Below are 12,145 nucleotides of genomic sequence, written 5' to 3'. Positions count from 1 at the left end.
CTCTTATTTTGCTTTGAGGGAGGATATTTGTTCTGGATTCAGATCTTGTTTCTCCCCGCTCCCGGATTATAAACATCTCCGGGCAGAACGCATAAAAATTACAATAAGTTTGTGGAATTTCACGTATATTATTTTTTTCTATCATAACTCTTCCCCCCTCACCCCCCCAATTCCTCTCTCTGGCTTCTCCCCCTCCCCCCACCCCCAATATTTCTCATTCTTTTTTTCTCCCCTGAATGATTTTCTCACATTGTCCTTCATATCTCTCTCTCTCTCTCTCTCTCTTTCTCTCTCTCTCTCTTTCTCTCTCTCTCTCTCTCTCTCTTTCTTTCTCTCTCTTTCTTTCTCTCTCTCTCTTTCTTTCTTTCCATGTGAGTGGCCCCTGTCCTGGCCAATGCTGTTCCCCTCCCTCCTTTCCTCCCTCACTCCCCCCCCCTGTCCCATACCTTATAAAGTAAGACGTGTAGTTTCCTGTGCTCCCCCCACCCCCCCGCTCTCCCCCTCCTCCTCCTCGCCTGGGTAGAAGAGGCATATGGTACAGTTCCCGAGGTATTCGATCAGACGTGAGTGCCCTCCCCAGGTAAGTGCACGCACTGGCTCTAATCTATCGTACAGGAAAATAATATCTGTTTCCAGCCAGGGTAAAGAAACTTTTCCTCTCTCCCTACACGTGGCAGTCAGAGTGTGTAATCATGAACTGCAGGGCACTGAGAGTGAGCGTGTCTGCCGAAATCATTCAGTGTGTAATCAGGAACCGCAGGTCACTGAGAGTGAGCGTGTCACCCCAAATCCAGGACCTAGGGAACGGCGAGAGAATCGTATGCTAAAGCAAAGTGTGCAATGGGTGTATGAGTGCGTACAGAAACATACACGTCTGTATGTAGCTGATGTAATGACTGTGTGTGTTACACGTGTTACACGTGTTACAGTGTGTATCTGTTACATGAATAATAGGTATGCGTGTTAAACACCGTACAATTTAGAGCATGATTCCATTAAATGTTCAGATATAGCTGTAAATATGTCAGTAATGTGTGTACTTAATGTGTTAATGTGTATTAAATTACACAACACTGCATGATTGTTAAAAAGTGTGTCTGTGTATGTTGACAAGATTGGGTTAATGTGTTAAAATGCACACTGTGTACATTATTGTATTACATGTATACATGAATCCATGTGTCTTGGCGTAAGTTTGTGAGTGTATAAATATACACGTTTGTTATTGTATTAATACATACACATGGATACATACTGTACTTGTGATCATGTATAAGTGTGCATATGTGTGCACCTTTGTGCTTGTGTGTGTTTCTTGGCAGAGATAAGGCGACCTGTCATTGGGAGTTGGAGAGCAGTGAGTGTGTGACACAGCCATGGCAGGAATGTTGGGGTTTAGGGATCCTGTTACAGCCACATAGGGATATAGCAGCCGTTCCTATCTGTTACACTCCTCCCGAGTACAATCCCATCAGGGAGGTGGCTGCAGCACTCTACACTTTCCCACATAGGGATATAGCAGCCGTTCCTATCTGTTACACTCCTCCCGAGTACTATCCCATCAGGGAGGTGGCTGCAGCACTCTACACTTTCCCACATAGGGATATAGCAGCCGTTCCTATCTGTTACACTCCTCCCGAGTACAATCCCATCAGGGAGGTGGCTGCAGCACTCTACACTTTCCCACATAGGGATATAGCAGCCGTTCCTATCTGTTACACTCCTCCCGAGTACAATCCCATCGGGGAGGTGGCTGCAGCACTCTACACTTTCCCACATAGGGATATAGCAGCCGTTCCTATCTGTTACACTCCTCCCGAGTACTATCCCATCAGGGAGGTGGCTGCAGCACTCTACACTTTCCCACATAGGGATATAGCAGCCGTTCCTATCTGTTACACTCCTCCCGAGTACAATCCCATCAGGGAGGTGGCTGCAGCACTCTACACTTTCCCACATAGGGATATAGCAGCCATTCCTATCTGTTACTCTCCTCCCGAGTACAATCCCATCAGGGAGGTGGCTGCAGCACTCTACACTTTCCCACATAGGGATATAGCAGCCGTTTCTATCTGTTACACTCCTCCCGAGTACAATCCCATCAGGGAGGTGGCTGCAGCACTCTACACTTTCCCACATAGGGATATAGCAGCCATTCCTATCTGTTACTCTCCTCCCGAGTACAATCCCATCAGGGAGGTGGCTGCAGCACTCTACACTTTCCCACATAGGGATATAGCAGCCGTTCCTATCTGTTACACTCCTCCCGAGTACAATCCCATCAGGGAGGTGGCTGCAGCACTCTACACTTTCCCACATAGGGATATAGCAGCCGTTCCTATCTGTTACACTCCTCCCGAGCACAATCCCATCAGGGAGGTGGCTGCAGCACTCTACACTTTCCCACATAGGGATATAGCAGCCGTTCCTATCTGTTACACTCCTCCCGAGTACAATCCCATCAGGGAGGTGGCTGCAGCACTCTACACTTTCCCACATAGGGATATAGCAGCCGTTCCTATCTGTTACTCTCCTCCCGAGTACAATCCCATCAGGGAGGTGGCTGCAGCACTCTACACTTTCCCACATAGGGATATAGCAGCCGTCTCTATCTGTTAAACTCCTCCCGAGTACAATCCCATCAGGGAGGTGGCTGCAGCACTCTACACTTTCCCACATAGGGATATAGCAGCCGTTCCTATCTGTTACACTCCTCCCGAGTACAATCCCATCAGGGAGGCGGCTGCAGCACTCTACACTTTCCCACATAGGGATATAGCAGCCGTTCCTATCTGTTACACTCCTCCCGAGTACAATCCCATCAGGGAGGTGGCTGCAGCACTCTACACTTTCCCACATAGGGATATAGCAGCCGTTCCTATCTGTTACACTCCTCCCGAGTACAATCCCATCAGGGAGGTGGCTGCAGCACTCTACACTTTCCCACATAGGGATATAGCAGCCGTTCCTATCTGTTACACTCCTCCCGAGTACAATCCCATCAGGGAGGTGGCTGCAGCACTCTACACTTTCCCACATAGGGATATAGCAGCCGTTTCTATCTGTTACACTCCTCCCGAGTACAATCCCATCAGGGAGGTGGCTGCAGCACTCTACACTTTCCCACATAGGGATATAGCAGCCGTTCCTATCTGTTACACTCCTCCCGAGTACAATCCCATCAGGGAGGTGGCTGCAGCACTCTACACTTTCCCACATAGGGATATAGCAGCCGTTCCTATCTGTTACACTCCTCCCGAGTACTATCCCATCAGGGAGGTGGCTGCAGCACTCTACACTTTCCCACATAGGGATATAGCAGCCGTTCCTATCTGTTACACTCCTCCCGAGTACAATCCCATCGGGGAGGCGGCTGCAGCACTCTACACTTTCCCACATAGGGATATAGCAGCCGTTCCTATCTGTTACACTCCTCCCGAGTACAATCCCATCAGGGAGGTGGCTGCAGCACTCTACACTTTCCCACATAGGGATATAGCAGCCGTTCCTATCTGTTACACTCCTCCCGAGTACAATCCCATCAGGGAGGCGGCTGCAGCACTCTACACTTTCCCACATAGGGATATAGCAGCCGTTCCTATCTGTTACACTCCTCCCGGGTACTATCCCATCAGGGAGGTGGCTGCAGCACTCTACACTTTCCCACATAGGTATATAGCAGCCGTTCCTATCTGTTACACTCCTCCCGAGTACAATCCCATCAGGGAGGCGGCTGCAGCACTCTACACTTTCCCACATAGGGATATAGCAGCCGTTCCTATCTGTTACACTCCTCCCGGGTACAATCCCATCAGGGAGGCGGCTGCAGCACTCTACACTTTCCCACATAGGGATATAGCAGCCATTCCTATCTGTTACACTCCTCCCGAGTACAATCCCATCAGGGAGGTGGCTGCAGCACTCTACACTTTCCCACATAGGTATATAGCAGCCGTTCCTATCTGTTACACTCCTCCCGAGTACTATCCCATCAGGGAGGTGGCTGCAGCACTCTACACTTTCCCACATAGGTATATAGCAGCCGTTCCTATCTGTTACACTCCTCCCGAGTACAATCCCATCAGGGAGGCGGCTGCAGCACTCTACACTTTCCCACATAGGGATATAGCAGCCGTTCCTATCTGTTACACTCCTCCCGGGTACAATCCCATCAGGGAGGCGGCTGCAGCACTCTACACTTTCCCACATAGGGATATAGCAGCCGTTCCTATCTGTTACACTCCTCCCGAGTACAATCCCATCAGGGAGGCGGCTGCAGCACTCTACACTTTCCCACATAGGGATATAGCAGCCGTTCCTATCTGTTACACTCCTCCCGGGTACAATCCCATCAGGGAGGCGGCTGCAGCACTCTACACTTTCCCACATAGGGATATAGCAGCCGTTCCTATCTGTTACACTCCTCCCGAGTACTATCCCATCAGGGAGGTGGCTGCAGCACTCTACACTTTCCCACATAGGTATATAGCAGCCGTTCCTATCTGTTACACTCCTCCCGAGTACAATCCCATCAGGGAGGTGGCTGCAGCACTCTACACTTTCCCACATAGGGATATAGCAGCCGTCTCTATCTGTTACTCTCCTCCCGAGTACAATCCCATCAGGGAGGTGGCTGCAGCACTCTACACTTTCCCACATAGGGATATAGCAGCCGTTCCTATCTGTTACACTCCTCCCGAGTACAATCCCATCAGGGAGGTGGCTGCAGCACTCTACACTTTCCCACATAGGGATATAGCAGCCGTTCCTATCTGTTACACTCCTCCCGAGTACAATCCCATCAGGGAGGTGGCTGCAGCACTCTACACTTTCCCACATAGGGATATAGCAGCCGTTCCTATCTGTTACACTCCTCCCGAGTACTATCCCATCAGGGAGGTGGCTGCAGCACTCTACACTTTCCCACATAGGGATATAGCAGCCGTTCCTATCTGTTAAACTCCTCCCGAGTACAATCCCATCGGGGAGGTGGCTGCAGCACTCTACACTTTCCCACATAGGGATATAGCAGCCGTCTCTATCTGTTACTCTCCTCCCGAGTACAATCCCATCAGGGAGGTGGCTGCAGCACTCTACACTTTCCCACATAGGGATATAGCAGCCGTTCCTATCTGTTACACTCCTCCCGAGTACAATCCCATCAGGGAGGTGGCTGCAGCACTCTACACTTTCCCACATAGGGATATAGCAGCCGTTCCTATCTGTTACACTCCTCCCGAGTACAATCCCATCAGGGAGGTGGCTGCAGCACTCTACACTTTCCCACATAGGGATATAGCAGCCGTTCCTATCTGTTACACTCCTCCCGAGTACAATCCCATCAGGGAGGTGGCTGCAGCACTCTACACTTTCCCACATAGGGATATAGCAGCCGTTCCTATCTGTTACACTCCTCCCGAGTTCTATCCCATCAGGGAGGTGGCTGCAGCACTCTACACTTTCCCACATAGGGATATAGCAGCCGTTCCTATCTGTTACACTCCTCCCGAGTACAATCCCATCGGGGAGGTGGCTGCAGCACTCTACACTTTCCCACATAGGGATATAGCAGCCGTCTCTATCTGTTACTCTCCTCCCGAGTACAATCCCATCAGGGAGGTGGCTGCAGCACTCTACACTTTCCCACATAGGGATATAGCAGCCGTTCCTATCTGTTACACTCCTCCCGAGTACAATCCCATCAGGGAGGTGGCTGCAGCACTCTACACTTTCCCACATAGGGATATAGCAGCCGTTCCTATCTGTTACACTCCTCCCGAGTACAATCCCATCAGGGAGGCGGCTGCAGCACTCTACACTTTCCCACATAGGGATATAGCAGCAGCCGTTCCTATCTGTTACTCTCCTCCCGAGTACAATCCCATCAGGGAGGTGGCTGCAGCACTCTACACTTTCCCACATAGGGATATAGCAGCCGTTCCTATCTGTTACACTCCTCCCGAGTACAATCCCATCAGGGAGGTGGCTGCCGCACTCTACACTTTCCCACATAGGGATATAGCAGCCGTTCCTATCTGTTACACTCCTCCCGAGTACAATCCCATCAGGGAGGCGGCTGCAGCACTCTACACTTTCCCACATAGGGATATAGCAGCCGTTCCTATCTGTTACACTCCTCCCGAGTACAATCCCATCAGGGAGGTGGCTGCAGCACTCTACACTTTCCCACATAGGGATATAGCAGCCGTTCCTATCTGTTACACTCCTCCCGAGTACAATCCCATCAGGGAGGTGGCTGCAGCACTCTACACTTTCCCACATAGGGATATAGCAGCCGTTCCTATCTGTTACACTCCTCCCGAGTACAATCCCATCAGGGAGGTGGCTGCAGCACTCTACACTTTCCCACATAGGGATATAGCAGCCGTTCCTATCTGTTACACTCCTCCCGAGTACAATCCCATCAGGGAGGTGGCTGCAGCACTCTACACTTTCCCACATAGGGATATAGCAGCCGTTCCTATCTGTTACACTCCTCCCGAGTACAATCCCATCAGGGAGGTGGCTGCAGCACTCTACACTTTCCCACATAGGGATATAGCAGCCGTTCCTATCTGTTACACTCCTCCCGAGTACAATCCCATCAGGGAGGTGGCTGCAGCACTCTACACTTTCCCACATAGGGATATAGCAGCCGTTCCTATCTGTTACACTCCTCCCGAGTACAATCCCATCAGGGAGGCGGCTGCAGCACTCTACACTTTCCCACATAGGGATATAGCAGCCGTTCCTATCTGTTACACTCCTCCCGAGTACAATCCCATCAGGGAGGCGGCTGCAGCACTCTACACTTTCCCACATAGGGATATAGCAGCCGTTCCTATCTGTTACACTCCTCCCGAGTACAATCCCATCAGGGAGGCGGCTGCAGCACTCTACACTTTCCCACATAGGGATATAGCAGCAGCCGTTCCTATCTGTTACTCTCCTCCCGAGTACAATCCCATCAGGGAGGTGGCTGCAGCACTCTACACTTTCCCACATAGGGATATAGCAGCCGTTCCTATCTGTTACACTCCTCCCGAGTACAATCCCATCAGGGAGGTGGCTGCAGCACTCTACACTTTCCCACATAGGGATATAGCAGCCGTTCCTATCTGTTACACTCCTCCCGAGTACAATCCCATCAGGGAGGTGGCTGCAGCACTCTACACTTTCCCACATAGGGATATAGCAGCCGTTCCTATCTGTTACACTCCTCCCGAGTACAATCCCATCAGGGAGGTGGCTGCAGCACTCTACACTTTCCCACATAGGGATATAGCAGCCGTTCCTATCTGTTACACTCCTCCCGAGTACAATCCCATCAGGGAGGTGGCTGCAGCACTCTACACTTTCCCACATAGGGATATAGCAGCCGTTCCTATCTGTTACACTCCTCCCGAGTACAATCCCATCAGGGAGGTGGCTGCAGCACTCTACACTTTCCCACATAGGGATATAGCAGCCGTTCCTATCTGTTACACTCCTCCCGAGTACAATCCCATCAGGGAGGCGGCTGCAGCACTCTACACTTTCCCACATAGGGATATAGCAGCCGTTCCTATCTGTTACACTCCTCCCGAGTACAATCCCATCAGGGAGGCGGCTGCAGCACTCTACACTTTCCCACATAGGGATATAGCAGCCGTCTCTATCTGTTACTCTCCTCCCGAGTACAATCCCATCAGGGAGGTGGCTGCAGCACTCTACACTTTCCCACATAGGGATATAGCAGCCGTTCCTATCTGTTACACTCCTCCCGAGTACTATCCCATCAGGGAGGTGGCTGCAGCACTCTACACTTTCCCACATAGGGATATAGCAGCCGTTCCTATCTGTTAAACTCCTCCCGGGTACAATCCCATCAGGGAGGCGGCTGCAGCACTCTACACTTTCCCACATAGGGATATAGCAGCCGTTCCTATCTGTTACACTCCTCCCGGGTACAATCCCATCAGGGAGGCGGCTGCAGCACTCTACACTTTCCCACATAGGGATATAGCAGCCGTTCCTATCTGTTACACTCCTCCCGGGTACAATCCCATCAGGGAGGCGGCTGCAGCACTCTACACTTTCCCACATAGGGATATAGCAGCCGTTCCTATCTGTTACACTCCTCCCGAGCACAATCCCATCAGGGAGGTGGCTGCAGCACTCTACACTTTCCCACATAGGGATATAGCAGCCATTCCTATCTGTTACACTCCTCCCGAGTACAGTCCCATCGGGGAGGTGGCTGCAGCACTCTACACTTTCCCACATAGGGATATAGCAGCCGTTCCTATCTGTTACACTCCTCCCGAGTACAATCCCATCAGGGAGGCGGCTGCAGCACTCTACACTTTCCCACATAGGGATATAGCAGCAGCCGTTCCTATCTGTTACACTCCTCCCGAGTACAATCCCATCAGGGAGGTGGCTGCAGCACTCTACACTTTCCCACATAGGGATATAGCAGCCGTTCCTATCTGTTACACTCCTCCCGAGTACAATCCCATCAGGGAGGTGGCTGCAGCTCTCTACACTTTCCCACATAGGGATATAGCAGCCGTTCCTATCTGTTACTCTCCTCCCGAGTACAATCCCATCAGGGAGGCGGCTGCAGCACTCTACACTTTCCCACATAGGGATATAGCAGCCGTTCCTATCTGTTACACTCCTCCCGAGTACTATCCCATCAGGGAGGTGGCTGCAGCACTCTACACTTTCCCACATAGGGATATAGCAGCCGTTCCTATCTGTTACACTCCTCCCGAGTACAATCCCATCAGGGAGGTGGCTGCAGCACTCTACACTTTCCCACATAGGGATATAGCAGCCGTTCCTATCTGTTACACTCCTCCCGAGTACAATCCCATCAGGGAGGTGGCTGCAGCACTCTACACTTTCCCACATAGGGATATAGCAGCCGTTCCTATCTGTTACACTCCTCCCGAGTACAATCCCATCAGGGAGGTGGCTGCAGCACTCTACACTTTCCCACATAGGGATATAGCAGCCGTTCCTATCTGTTACACTCCTCCCGAGTACTATCCCATCAGGGAGGTGGCTGCAGCACTCTACACTTTCCCACATAGGGATATAGCAGCCGTTCCTATCTGTTACACTCCTCCCGAGTACAATCCCATCAGGGAGGTGGCTGCAGCACTCTACACTTTCCCACATAGGGATATAGCAGCCGTTCCTATCTGTTACACTCCTCCCGAGTACAATCCCATCAGGGAGGTGGCTGCAGCACTCTACACTTTCCCACATAGGGATATAGCAGCCGTTCCTATCTGTTACACTCCTCCCGAGTACAATCCCATCAGGGAGGTGGCTGCAGCACTCTACACTTTCCCACATAGGGATATAGCAGCCGTTCCTATCTGTTACACTCCTCCCGAGTACAATCCCATCGGGGAGGTGGCTGCAGCACTCTACACTTTCCCACATAGGGATATAGCAGCCGTTCCTATCTGTTACACTCCTCCCGAGTACAATCCCATCAGGGAGGTGGCTGCAGCACTCTACACTTTCCCACATAGGGATATAGCAGCCGTTCCTATCTGTTACACTCCTCCCGAGTACAATCCCATCAGGGAGGTGGCTGCAGCACTCTACACTTTCCCACATAGGGATATAGCAGCCGTTTCTATCTGTTACACTCCTCCCGAGTACAATCCCATCAGGGAGGTGGCTGCAGCACTCTACACTTTCCCACATAGGGATATAGCAGCCGTTCCTATCTGTTACACTCCTCCCGAGCACAATCCCATCAGGGAGGTGGCTGCAGCACTCTACACTTTCCCACATAGGGATATAGCAGCCGTTCCTATCTGTTACACTCCTCCCGAGTACAATCCCATCAGGGAGGTGGCTGCAGCACTCTACACTTTCCCACATAGGGATATAGCAGCCGTTCCTATCTGTTACACTCCTCCCGAGCACAATCCCATCAGGGAGGTGGCTGCAGCACTCTACACTTTCCCACATAGGGATATAGCAGCCGTCCCTATCTGTTACACTCCTCCCGAGTACAATCCCATCAGGGAGGTGGCTGCAGCACTCTACACTTTCCCACATAGGGATATAGCAGCCGTTCCTATCTGTTACACTCCTCCCGAGTACAATCCCATCAGGGAGGTGGCTGCAGCACTCTACACTTTCCCACATAGGGATATAGCAGCCGTCTCTATCTGTTACACTCCTCCCGAGTACAATCCCATCAGGGAGGCGGCTGCAGCACTCTACACTTTCCCACATAAGGATATAGCAGCCGTTCCTATCTGTTACACTCCTCCCGAGCACAATCCCATCAGGGAGGTGGCTGCAGCACTCTACACTTTCCCACATAGGGATATAGCAGCCGTTCCTATCTGTTACACTCCTCCCGAGTACAATCCCATCAGGGAGGTGGCTGCAGCACTCTACACTTTCCCACATAGGGATATAGCAGCCGTTCCTATCTGTTACACTCCTCCCGAGTACAATCCCATCAGGGAGGTGGCTGCAGCACTCTACACTTTCCCACATAGGGATATAGCAGCCGTTCCTATCTGTTACACTCCTCCCGAGCACAATCCCATCAGGGAGGTGGCTGCAGCACTCTACACTTTCCCACATAGGGATATAGCAGCCGTTCCTATCTGTTACACTCCTCCCGAGTACAATCCCATCAGGGAGGTGGCTGCAGCACTCTACACTTTCCCACATAGGGATATAGCAGCCGTTCCTATCTGTTACACTCCTCCCGAGTACTATCCCATCAGGGAGGTGGCTGCAGCACTCTACACTTTCCCACATAGTGATATAGCAGCCGTTCCTATCTGTTACACTCCTCCCGAGTACAATCCCATCAGGGAGGTGGCTGCAGCACTCTACACTTTCCCACATAGGGATATAGCAGCCGTTCCTATCTGTTACACTCCTCCCGAGTACAATCCCATCAGGGAGGTGGCTGCAGCACTCTACACTTTCCCACATAGGGATATAGCAGCCGTTCCTATCTGTTACACTCCTCCCGGGTACAATCCCATCAGGGAGGCGGCTGCAGCACTCTACACTTTCCCACATAGGGATATAGCAGCCGTTCCTATCTGTTACACTCCTCCCGAGTACAATCCCATCAGGGAGGTGGCTGCAGCACTCTACACTTTCCCACATAGGGATATAGCAGCCGTTCCTATCTGTTACACTCCTCCCGAGTACAATCCCATCGGGGAGGCGGCTGCAGCACTCTACACTTTCCCACATAGGGATATAGCAGCCGTTCCTATCTGTTACACTCCTCCCGAGTACAATCCCATCAGGGAGGTGGCTGCAGCACTCTACACTTTCCCACATAGGGATATAGCAGCCGTTCCTATCTGTTACTCTCCTCCCGAGTACAATCCCATCAGGGAGGTGGCTGCAGCACTCTACACTTTCCCACATAGGGATATAGCAGCCGTTCCTATCTGTTACACTCCTCCCGAGTACAATCCCATCAGGGAGGCGGCTGCCGCACTCTACACTTTCCCACATAGGGATATAGCAGCCGTTCCTATCTGTTACACTCCTCCCGAGTACAATCCCATCAGGGAGGTGGCTGCAGCACTCTACACTTTCCCACATAGGGATATAGCAGCCGTTCCTATCTGTTACACTCCTCCCGAGTACAATCCCATCAGGGAGGTGGCTGCAGCACTCTACACTTTCCCACATAGGGATATAGCAGCCGTTCCTATCTGTTACACTCCTCCCGAGTACAATCCCATCAGGGAGGTGGCTGCAGCACTCTACACTTTCCCACATAGGGATATAGCAGCCGTTCCTATCTGTTACACTCCTCCCGAGTACAATCCCATCAGGGAGGTGGCTGCAGCACTCTACACTTTCCCACATAGGGATATAGCAGCCGTCTCTATCTGTTACACTCCTCCCGAGTACAATCCCATCAGGGAGGTGGCTGCAGCACTCTACACTTTCCCACATAGGGATATAGCAGCCGTTCCTATCTGTTACACTCCTCCCGAGTACAATCCCATCAGGGAGGTGGCTGCAGCACTCTACACTTTCCCACATAGGGATATAGCAGCCGTTCCTATCTGTTACACTCCTCCCGAGTACAATCCCATCAGGGAGGTGGCTGCAGCACTCTACACTTTCCCACATAGGGATA

General features: G+C 51.6%; 1 protein-coding gene across 1 annotated transcript in view; it reads left to right on the top strand.

Moving 5' to 3' along the window:
* The first annotated feature begins 538 nt into the window (after positions 1–538).
* Positions 539–12,145, top strand: part of LOC142486200 (large neutral amino acids transporter small subunit 3-like) — a 131,350-nt gene continuing 119,743 nt past the window's right edge. Inside the window, exon 1 of the mRNA XM_075584842.1 lies at positions 539–563. The gene's annotated coding sequence lies outside the window, so the exon portion shown is untranslated. The remainder of the gene's footprint in view (positions 564–12,145) is intronic.

This window comes from Ascaphus truei, unplaced genomic scaffold, assembly GCF_040206685.1.
Source record: "Ascaphus truei isolate aAscTru1 unplaced genomic scaffold, aAscTru1.hap1 HAP1_SCAFFOLD_777, whole genome shotgun sequence".
NCBI lineage: Eukaryota > Metazoa > Chordata > Amphibia > Anura > Ascaphidae > Ascaphus > Ascaphus truei.
Note: the sequence above shows the minus strand (reverse complement) of the source record. Positions and strands in the feature narration are given on the sequence as shown.